This window comes from Ictidomys tridecemlineatus, chromosome 6, assembly GCF_052094955.1.
Source record: "Ictidomys tridecemlineatus isolate mIctTri1 chromosome 6, mIctTri1.hap1, whole genome shotgun sequence".
In the NCBI taxonomy this organism is placed as follows: domain Eukaryota; kingdom Metazoa; phylum Chordata; class Mammalia; order Rodentia; family Sciuridae; genus Ictidomys; species Ictidomys tridecemlineatus.
The window spans coordinates 194,946,258-194,955,925 of NC_135482.1; the positions used below are offsets into that span (position 1 = coordinate 194,946,258).

The 9,668-nt window shown below is 43.9% G+C and overlaps 1 long non-coding RNA gene across 1 annotated transcript; it reads right to left on the bottom strand.

Moving 5' to 3' along the window:
• Positions 1-1,261: 1,261 nt before the first annotated feature.
• Positions 1,262-7,782, bottom strand: LOC120888705 (uncharacterized). The gene is made up of 2 exons (XR_005732404.2): positions 7,625-7,782; positions 1,262-1,748 (listed from the first exon to the last, which is right to left on the bottom strand). It is a non-coding gene; the product is annotated as an uncharacterized LOC120888705 (long non-coding RNA).
• Positions 7,783-9,668: the final 1,886 nt, after the last annotated feature.

Sequence of the window (9,668 nt, forward strand, 5' to 3'; positions counted from 1 at the left end):
TCGGGCCTTCTGGCTAAGTCACTAGAAGCTTTTGAACATTCCTTGCCTTTAACTCAGTAATCTCACTTCCAGAAATTCACCCCAAGGCAATAAGCTGACACATATGTAGGTATTTATATTTTAGCTTCACTTCACCTTTGTAAATAGTAAAAAATATTTAAATATCAAATAGCTTAAAGAAAGGATTTGTTCCACATATTTATCTTACATTTGCAATTTCTTGGCAGTCATTAAGAAGGATCACATAGATACATATTTATCAACCAGATGACACCCACCTGTGTGGTTAGATACAAAGGAAGGTGGCAAAACAATATATATTATAAGACAAATATATATTTTTCTTAGTGTTTTAGTTTTTTTCATTGCTGTGACCAAAATAACCAAGAACAGCTTAGAGGAGGAAAAGTTTGTTTGGGGCTCATGTTATCACAGTTCTCCATCCACAGATGGCCGATTCCATTGCTCTGGGCCCAAGGTAAGGCAGCACATCATGGAGGAAGAGCCCAGCAGAGGAAAGCTGCTCAGCTCATGCCAGTGTCAGGAAGCAGAGAGAGAGGGCAGAAGGGGCCCACCTGCCTGAAGTTACTACCCAGTCTAGTTATAGCTTCCAGAGCCCAATCATTTTGCCTCTGAATATTCCTGCAATAACAGAAGGTTTTGGGAGAACACTTCGCATCCAAATCATAAACAGGAAAAGATATCTGAAAAAATGTCCCTCAAACTATTAATGGTGGTTATTTTTTAAGATGGCCTTCTAGAAAATAAATTTTATTTTATTTTTTATTTTGAGACAGGGTCTGGCTAAGTTGCCTAGAGCCTCGCCATGCTGCTGAGGCTGGCTTTGACCTTGCCATCCTCCTGCCTCAGCCTTTTCAAGCCTTTTCTCTATTTTCTCTCTCCTCCCACCCACATGCAAGACTTTATAATGAAAAAGCTTATATTTTTATTTTCCAAATTCTGGGCAATCTTGTAACAATCAATTGAAGGATTGCAGCTATATTGCCTACAATGAAGAACATCAGTAACATGCAAGTTCCTGTGCCTTTGAACTTAGCCCCGAGAACCCTACGCTGATCCCGTGGGAGAAGAGATATCTGCTCAGTTACATCCCCATATACCAGCACTATGGAGAGCTCCTGACCCCTGCTTTAACGGAAGCGAAGCTGTGCTCCTAACATCTCTGCCAAGATGTGACAAGGAATTAAGAAATATAAGACAGCTGCAATCCTTCAATTGCTTCTAGATTTCAAATTACCAATGCAAATTATTTTATTTTATTTGACGTCTTGGAATGGAAGTAAGATCTTTTCCTGAGCGCTGGATTGTTGACTTGTCAGCAGCAGTCTCCTGATCCAGAAGGGTTTCAGGGTCATTGCAGACTTGTTCACTTTTTGTCGGAAATTCCCACTGACCTCTCACTGGACGCTTCTCTAGCGCCCGGGTGTGAGTGGAAGCTCTATCATCCGTTGTAGGTGAACCTGACTTATCCATGTCAGGATCGGGAAATCAGTACAGGTTGCTTCGTGGGAATGACCTGTGCCCCAATGCCGGCCAATGCTTGTAATGAGAGGTCTGGTGGCTTTCATGAAGAAGGTTCTGGATCTCTTGCCTCCGAGTGTGTACTTATTCCTTGGTCATTCAGCTCCTGCTCCTTTAGCTCTACCTCCTCTTCCCATTCCTCATGCTGGGCACTCCTGGGGGTGACCCCAATTGCCGCAGTCTGGCTGGGTACGATTCAGGAGCCACTTGTCAAAAGAAACGAACTTTATTTTTAGAACACACATGCCAAACCACACAGCTCTTCAGGAAAACCTTCAGAGCCCAACTGCCACCACCGGCTTCCCACAAGCCTCTCAACCTCCCCCACTCCTCCTGCTCTTGAGGCCGATTGGCTGGGTTACGTGGGCGAAGCCAAAAAAAGTCCGCCAATGAGCAGCTCCGTGGTCTGAAAGGGCGGGAAACAGCCCAATGAGCATCACCGCAGAGGAGCCAATCAGTTGGCAGCTAGAAGTTTGCTGGGGCCCCTGTGAGCCAATCATCAGCTGGCAGCTGGAAGTTTGCTGGCAGCTGGAAGTTTGCTGGGGCCCCTTTGGCTTCTCAACACCCAATAGGGCTTCTGTTTAGTCCCTACTCCCCCCGATTCTCAAAGCTCTGGACACCTCCCCTGTGGATCCATCTGCAGTCCCCTAGGTCCACCTCTTCTGACAAGGTTCTTTGCCCTCCCTGAGGCGGTCATGCACTTAATCCCTAAGGATTCTCTCTCCAGGGTGGCCCTTCCTTGTGGTTCTGAGACATTTGTTACTTTTCTACTCTTCCTGAAATTCTTATATTGCTTCTCCTCCACTAGTGGCTCTTCTTCACTTGGAAACAACCAGATGGGAAAGACCACATCTTGTGTTGACCAGATCTCCACGCCTGTCTCCACCACGCCTGACTCTGCCTTCTCTCTCAGTACAGAGGGAGATAAAGCTGATCTTTTGAAAGGAAGTTCCTTTCCTTATGAGCTGCACCAACTTTCCTTCTCACCTGCTTCAGGGCTTATTTCTGCAGATGTCCATTTCTCTGGTTTACATGGTCAATTTCTCTTTTGCTGGTTCATTCCCATGGACACTGCCGTAGGCAGTGCTGTCCCCACTTTATTGACCTGTACTCTCTTCTCCACAAACTACTCTCTCTCCACTGTTTCACTCTCAATGTCTGGAGGGTGTTACCAACATGTTTCCCATCTCTCTATACTATTTAATTTTCATTTTTTAAAATGTGAGATATATTGTGAAAGATATGCCTTTAAAGAGTATATAAAATATGTAATGATATGTATTTCCATATATCACTGTATGTATAAAGATGTATTTAGAAATTAATGCCCAAAATAGAGTGTTCTTAGTAGCTTGCAAGTCCTCAGGGAAGCATTTCTAAATCGTTTTCTTTGCCTGCCTCCACAGATATGGCTACTTTCCTAAACTCTGCAAAATTTTCTGCATACTTTTAAAAAATACTTTATCCATATTTGTCCATCTCCCCAAACTACATATTTTAGTTCATTTAATAAAACATGCTCTGTATTTATTATAAGACTAGTTTTTCTTTTGCTCAGTAGTATATGATTGAAATTCTATGGCATTAATGCATGTGGCTGAATTATGTTCAAGGTACAGGAAGACAGATTTGAAAATATATATATATATATATATATATATATATATATATATATATATATATATATATTATGCCTTTTTTCAGATGAAAGATATTCTAGTTGTTTCTAGATTTTTTTTTTACTTAATATAAATAACACTTCTGTGAAAATCGAACATGTTTTAAATACAAGCAAATCGGTTGGGATTAGATTGTACATTTTTGACCTAAATAGATATTGCCAATTTATGCTAGAAAGCAGAGATGCAAATTTATACTGTCTGGAAGTATTCTATGTACATTTTCCATTCTCCATATATTTGACACCTAGTATTATCAGCTGTTTGACTCTTACAACTGTTGAGTAGGACATGCTTGTTCACTGGGATTCTAATTAGCTTTTCCTGTGCCACTATAGTCTTATATATTAAGATTAAATATCCTTTATATGTTTATTGATTGTTGGGCTTTTTTTGTAAATTTCAGTTTATATCTTTTTGGTTGGTTGCATGTTCTTATCAAGTAATGGCAGTTCTTTATATTCTGGGGTACTAATGATGTCACACGTACTTATTGTAAATAGCTTCATTGACTTTATGCCTCAAGTAGTCCTTCCTGATGAATACATTTCCTGATGAATGAATGTCATTAGTTTTAATATAATCTACTTATCAATCTTGTCTTTTGTGATAGAGGGTCTTAGTTTTAGTTGAGTAGATGCTTTCTTACCTCAAAGTCATAAACATCTTCCATATTTCTCTCAGTGTTTCAAAATTCTGCCTTTGACATTGAAGCTTCCATGTATCAATCAAATACAAATGGGGAAATGCTCCAGTTAAAATACAAAGGTCAGAATTTTAGAAGTTCAAGCATGTGTGCTCAAGTCATCAGGGTCTAAAGTGAACGTACAGCGTGGTCACGCAGGTGGGCAGGAGGACATAGAAGACTGGTCATTCTGAAAGTCTCGCTTCTCTGCCTCGGCACTGTCCCTTGCATGGTTGGATCCTGTTCCCTTCTTTAGTGTGGCACTGCCTGTTGTCCCTTGTTTCAGAAGTTCTAGATCCTAATAACCTTCTCATGATTTTAGCTTCTCCTCTAGTAATTTGCCAGTGGCAAATTGTCCATCTTGGTCTGAAAGTATTTTCTTTTTGCCTTTTTTCTTAGAAAATAGTTTCACTGGTCAACAGTGTCACGGTGTCTGTTGTTCTGTCTGCTGCCTCCCTTGCTTCTACTGAGAAATCCTCTCAAAGTCTAACAGCCCCTGCATTAAAGGTGGCCTGCTGTATGTGTGTGTGTTTGTGTGTTTGTGTGTGTGTGTGTGTGTGTGTGTGTGTGAGAGAGAGAGAGAGAGAGAGAGAGAAAGTTTTATATATAGAAAACTCTAAAGATTCCACACAAAAATTGTTAGAATACCTGAATTCTGTTAAGTTGTGGGATTAAAAAAAATAATACCCCAAAATCTGTATCATTTCTACACACTAACAATGAATTAGCCGAAAGAGAAATCAAGAAAACAATCCCATTTACCCTAGATAGAAAAAAAAAATAAATATAACCAAGGAAGTGAAAGCAATTGAAGAAGATACAAATAAATGGAAAGATATCCCATGTTCATGATTTAGAATAGTTAATATTATTAAACGTTCATACAGCCAAGACTGATCAACAGATTCAATGCAATTTCTATGAAAATTCCAACCACTGACAGATGGTTATTAGGGCCCCTCACCCCTCATGGTTCCGTGAGAATAGCTGCACACTGGTCTGGACCACTGGAACTGTGGCTTGCTTGTGTACTGCAGCCCTGCTCATGACTGATCTAAATGTTCCTCTTCCATCTTTTTTGGGGTATGGTTGGGGCTATTTGTTCCTATGACCTGGTGAATGTCATACAGTTCACAGAAACAATTCTGCTCAGGGTACTTGAGGTATCATGATCAAGTGCTCCAGTTTTAGCAGAACCTATAGCACACCAAGAGCTGGAGTCAAATTGGACCTAATTCTCATTGTAGCTAGCATAGTCTTTTCCCAGAACACTCAGGGCATACTTTGGGTTCTACTAAAGCTTACCATAAATGCCACACTGCAGCTTTTCCCCCCAAAGAGACTTCAAAGAGCGAAGGGCCCGCCAGGTCATATGGTCCGAACCACAGAGCCTATTGTGGTATCACAGCTCAGAGCTGGTCTAGAGCCATTTCCTGATCTGGAGATAGCAACCATTGGAGAAGTGGGTTGGAACAGTACTTCCCTAGTGTGGAAGTACTGGCTATCAGTGCTTCTTCGTTAGTGGTAGTACAGGAAGCACAAATTAGTCTTTATTTTGGGGGAAAAAAAAGTTCTTCTACTTATCCAGGCCACGGAGTCTCAAAAGTCTTTGCTCATAAGGCAGATCTCTGGTTTATAGAGTCTATTGCCAATGCTCTGAAGTGCCTGGCCTTTGCCCAGCCTCTAATGTACTTGCCCCTTCTTGTTCCCTTTGCCTGATTAACCTGATACCACTGATATGGTGGACTAATGTGATGCTTTGTAGAGCATCCAAATGGTTAAGGTCCCTCCTTATCACATTGTGACTGCAGGCAGCAGCTTTCTGTACCATGTAAATGTGCACTGATTCTGATCCTCCTTAATCTGCTCTAGTGAGCTGGGCACAGTGACACGCACTCATAATGCCAGCTTATTTGGGAGGTTGAGGCAGAAGGATGGCAAATTCCAGGCCAGTCTTAGCCATTTAAGTGAGATCCTGTCTCCAAAAAATAAATAAATAAAAAAATAAGGACTGGGGATGTGACTCAGTACTCAGCAGGGTGTCCCTAGGTTCCATCCCCAGTACTAAAAAAATAAAATGGAAAAGAGAATCCTTTCTAAAGCTCTGATGAAGATGACACAACTGTTTCCATGTCCACCATTGGAGTTACTATTTGGCTGAGATGGCCTAGCCCACTGTTGTCCTCCAGCATCTCTCCACCTTTTGTAGTGTCCATGCTGGTCTATTAAATGGGCTATGATGGCACCACCTGCCACATATCCCCTAAGGGCTTAAGGTTGGCACTGATCTCTGTCAATTCTCCAGGGTTGTGACTTTTTTTTTTTTCCTTAGTGAGTCAACCAAGAAAGCAGTTGCTGAAATGTTACTTAAATATGTATGATAGCTCTTAGCCCAGAGGCCAGCCAACCCATGTGGGTGCTCTGTCAACTTCCAAGTGCATCTATTCCAGCTGAACATTTGGGAGACTGGGAAATGACCACTGGGTGGGTCCAGGGACTCAGGTGACCACTGGGACCCAGGCCTTGGCCAGAGCTCCACTTACACTTGGCACATACACCCCACTCCAATGGGGGAGACTCTCATGAGTTTTGGGTTCTTTGAGTATGAATACATGTCCAACATTTCTCAAAATGTTTGAATATTCTGCTTTTCAATGTATGGTTATCTAAATAAATGACTGTAAATCCCTGTGGTGTTAATACAGTGTTTCTGTGTTCACTTACTGAGGACCTGACCTCTCCTTTAATTAGTGGGTTCTAGGTCAGAAAACTGGCTCAGGCAATAAGATTTATTTATCAGTTCTTTCATCATCTATCACAACAGTGCTGGCATTTTGACTTTATTTAGTATGGGCCATAATTTTTTTCAAAGTTCCTAGAGTCATCTTAGCAGCATGATAAAACTATCCTCCAGAGCCCTCGCCATGTGGCAAATCATCTAGCACAGCAGGCTGCCCCCATATAAATAAGCTCACCCATATCCAACTTTATGTTTTGGCCCATTGCTCCTTCACCCTCGGGATCCAGTGACATAAACAACCTCTCTTCTGCTGGCACATGATGGCTGGGTCCTGCAGCCCCCAAGAACATGGTCCCTTTCTTCCCAGAACATACCCAGTGCTTTCCTGCCATGTGCCGTTCTCACCTGACTCTAGTTATCGGTATTTTAGGAGTGGGAGGTGACATGGATCCTTGGGGGCCTTGAGTTATCTTGCAATTCAGAGATTTAAATATGTTCAAGTTATAGAAGAGCCAAGTGTCTCACTGGGAGGACAGGGCCACTTCTGGAGACCCAGAGGGCTCCAAGTGGAGTCTTAACATTTTGAGAGCATCAATCCTGATGTTCTGTGTGCACTCAAGGGGTAGAGTCCCACTCATTCACACTAGTCCCTGATATTGTCATAGCACTTTTGCCAGGGCTGGGAATTCAAATTTCTTTGGAGGGCTGCTATTCTTATAATTATTATAAGTCTTGGACCTTATCCTCTGCTTTTCTATCCTCCTGCTATAAGAGATAAGAGTCTCTTTAGATGCCTCGGAGAGGCTTTCTAACTTTTACACTTTGCTTTCAATGGATGATTCATAGCCCTGAGCCGCACATTGTCTTTCTCTAATGCATCAATGACTCAGCAAGAGCCATCAAATGCCATTGTTCTCATAATTGGTACCTTTTCTGAATCTCTCAAAAGCCTGGGATATTGCATTCTCTCCCACTTACATCCTCTTGGAGTTCATCACCAGGGAAAGTTGTGACAGTTGTGCTTCAGCAGCAAGAGTGATGGGTGCTCACAGGCCTGTAGGAGGGGTCTTCATTTCTTGCTGTCAAGGGATGCTCCAGCCCCACCGGTCCACTTCCTCTGAACACTCCTGGTTTGGTTCTGGAGAAACAGACTGGAGGTGAAAATTCATAAGAGGAAGTTTCTGGGGAGTGGCCTGGTGACTGTGCTCACAGAGGAGTGCCCGAGGTAGAGCTAGGCAGGAGGAGTTGCTCTTTGTGGCAGCCAGTCTCACCAGGAGCCTGAGTTGGGGTGACTTTCTGGAGTCGTCCACCCATGAAGCAAGGGGCCAGGTTTCTTCCTCACCTTCACCACCCACCAGGTAACGGATGTGGGCTGCCCGAGGGAGATGCCATTAATGTGGCCAGTGTGACTATCTTCAGCTGAGGGCAGTCCCCAGAGAGGGACTGAGCCTAAGAGACAGCCTGAGCCTAAGAGACTCACAGCAGCTGGGGGATGGTGACAGAGGCTTGACAGGACACCAAAGCAGCCCTAGCCTTCCCCGCCCTGTTTTTATCTTAGGAAGCACTGATTCTCCCCATGTTTACATTCTCGGCTTTTTGTTTAATGCACATTTCCTTGGTTTCCTGGGGCAGGAGAGGGGGAGCTGCATCTCACTCCAGGAATTTAATTACACCTTGACCTCGGATTTGATGATCTCTGCCCCCCACCCTGCAATGCATACATGCAACACACACACACACATACACACATATACTGGTTTGTTCTTGTGTTTACTCCCACCCTTTTTGGACTCTCCACCGTTGCTTATTACCTGCAGGCCTCACCTGTTTTAGACCCAGGTCCCTGCCCCTCATTCCCAGCCCTAGTATCACAACCTGTCTCCAAGCAGACATGTGGTCAATGACTGCATATTTCATGCTGCTTGGCCTCCTATCCAGTTTTGATGGTTTTCCATGCTTCCCCATTTCCTAAGTTCATCATCCACCCTCATTCCAAGGAAGTTTCCTAAAACATAGACCTTTAACGTGCAGACAGCCTTAGGGAGTATTTGCAAAGTCCTCCCTGGATTGTCTTCTAGGCACACAGAGATGAACAACACAGATAACATTCAGGCTCTTAGGGAACTTATATTTTAGTGGGAAAACTTAAATTAAAACAAACTGGGGACAAAGGTCAGTAGTGGAGTGCTTGCCTAGCACAAGGGAGAACCTGAGTTCAATCGCCAGCCCTGAGAAAAAAATAAGCCAAACCCAATGAATAAGCGGATGAGCACATGGATAAATATTGGATAGTGGTAAACGGTAATCCAAGGGTAAGAATGAGTCGAGCGATGGCATGGCTATTTTATCACACCACTTGCCTGACTGACAGCGATCAGAGGATCCTCATTGTTCTCAGGGTAAAGTGGGGGGGGGAGGAGACTGGCAGACAAGGTTCGGGGCCATGAGTGTGGGGGAGGTGTTTTCTGGCCCCTGGGGTTTAGTACCTTGGGGGTCTGGCTTGTCCTAGAAGGTTGGGCCTTAGGCCATTACCTTCTTCGGGCTCCCCTTCCCTCCTCCTCCTCAGGGCATTCCCTCCTGCTGATCACCAGCCAGAGTGACAAAGCCCAGCTGGCCTCAGCTTGCTCCCCTTATTGGTGCAATCAAGACTCCATCTTGGCAGTGACTTTTGCCACTGTTTGAGGGAAATGTGGATGTGAGGTGACATTCACGAGAAGAGAGGTTGTGTTTAAGCAAAGAGGTACAATGCTGGTTTCTGCCAAGGCCCATCACTGGGGCTTGACAGCAGCAGCCATGCATAGCATTGTCCCTTTGCAGCCCAGAAGCCCCCCTGCCCCACAGCTCTGGCTCAGTGACCTCACGGAAGGAGATTTTATTAACAAGGAAAACAAAACATAAAAAGCTTTCAATAGGTCACCTGGCAAATCCCCATTCTCGGCTGGGGTTGCAGCTCCGTGGTACATACAGCAGGTGCTCAGTATGCGTGAGGCACTTCCCAGCACTCCCCCCCACCCCCCCCCGC